This window comes from Empidonax traillii, unplaced genomic scaffold (assembly GCF_003031625.1).
Source record: "Empidonax traillii isolate 1590-97213 ecotype Southwest subspecies unplaced genomic scaffold, ASM303162v1 scaffold5936:size6825, whole genome shotgun sequence".
Lineage (NCBI taxonomy): Eukaryota > Metazoa > Chordata > Aves > Passeriformes > Tyrannidae > Empidonax > Empidonax traillii.
In genome coordinates, this window is record NW_020961129.1 from 5,391 (window position 1) to 6,825 (window position 1,435).

The 1,435-nt window shown below is 63.8% G+C and overlaps 1 long non-coding RNA gene across 1 annotated transcript; it reads right to left on the reverse strand.

The window, feature by feature from the left end:
* Window positions 1–26: 26 nt before the first annotated feature.
* On the reverse strand, window positions 27–1,424 carry LOC114073288. Its single transcript, XR_003574304.1, has 3 exons — window positions 1,389–1,424; window positions 780–848; window positions 27–138 (listed from the first exon to the last, which is right to left on the reverse strand). It is a non-coding gene; the product is annotated as an uncharacterized LOC114073288 (long non-coding RNA).
* Window positions 1,425–1,435: the final 11 nt, after the last annotated feature.

Consider the following 1,435-nt stretch of genomic DNA (forward strand, 5'->3'; position numbering starts at 1 on the left):
CCCGATCCCAAACTCTCTCACCCAGCTCCTGGGGGTGCAGGTCTGGCAGCAGCGCCCCAAAACAGGGCAGTGGTATTTTTCCAGGAATGGGATGAAAACTTCCAGGTTTTGGTCCGAACTGCTGATCCAGGTTTTCATCTGAGGAGGGAAAGAAAAACGGGAAGGGGGGGGATGGGACAAACCCTGGGAATGCCAAACGTAGGTGGATACACCCCAAAACCTGCTCATGGTGTGAGTTATCCTGATATTGGGATGCAAGAGAGGAATTTGAGCTGGCATAAGCTGGTGCCACACCTTGGAGATGCGTGGGGACACGGATCAACCCAGATCCCATGGGATCAGGCTGGATTTGGGGGGATCAGCAATAGTGGGGGGTGAGGCAATTGGTTCTCCAGCAGGATGAACCCTCAGAGACACGCTGGGTACCCAGATCCAATGGGATTACCACAGGTCCAGTTGGATCAGTTGGAAATATGGGCACAAGGGGGGCAGTGAGATCCTGGGGACCCCAGAGCCCTCGTCAGCCCCTTCCACCCCCACATCTGGAGCCATGGGGTGCCTTGGAACACCAGCATCCCAACCACCACCCCCCTAAATCAGGATCCCTCCCTCCAGGAGGAAAAAAAAAGCAATTTGGGTTTCAAATGGCAGGGGGGGCAAAGGAGGAAGGAAAAGAGGTTGTGGGGTGGGAACCCCAGTGGGGTTTGGGACCTCCAGGATTGGGGGAACTCAAGGGGGCAGGGGCTGGTGGCATGTGGCATCCCCAGGCTGTTACGTACCTTTGGGGGGTGTCACGGGTGGGGGGACACCCCCAAACTGGAGAGAAGAGGTGCTGGGGCTTGAGGGTCCTGGGAAAACTCCTGGAGACAGAAAGGGGTGGAAAGTGGGAATGTGGTGGGTTTGGGGCACACGGAGCAGTCTCTGGGAGAGGGACCCCCCGTGTGCCCCACAGGGAACTGGGCGAGGGGGAGTAACATACCCCACACGTGCCCCCCACACCCCACAGTCCCCACAGACCCCGAGATGGGGGCACAGCTCCCCCCGCACAGGCCCCACAGCCCCTACAGACCCTTCTGGGGGCACACACCCCACACAGGCCCCACAGACCCTTCTGGGGGCACACACCCCACACGGGCCCCACAGACCCTTCTGGGGGCACACACCCCACACGGGCCCCACAGACCCTTCTGGGGGCACACACCCCACACGGGCCCCACAGACCCTTCTGGGGGCACACACCCCACACGGCCCCACAGCCCCCAGCCCCGGGGGGTATGTCCCCCCGCCCCTCCGCAGCTCGGGGGGGCTCAGCCCCACAGGCCCCGCGCCCATCGGGGGCTCTCACCCCCCACACCCACAGACCCCCGGCGGGCCCCGGCCCCGCTCACCGCCCGCCCCGCCGCCCCGGCCCGGCCCGGCCCCGCCCCGCCCCCGG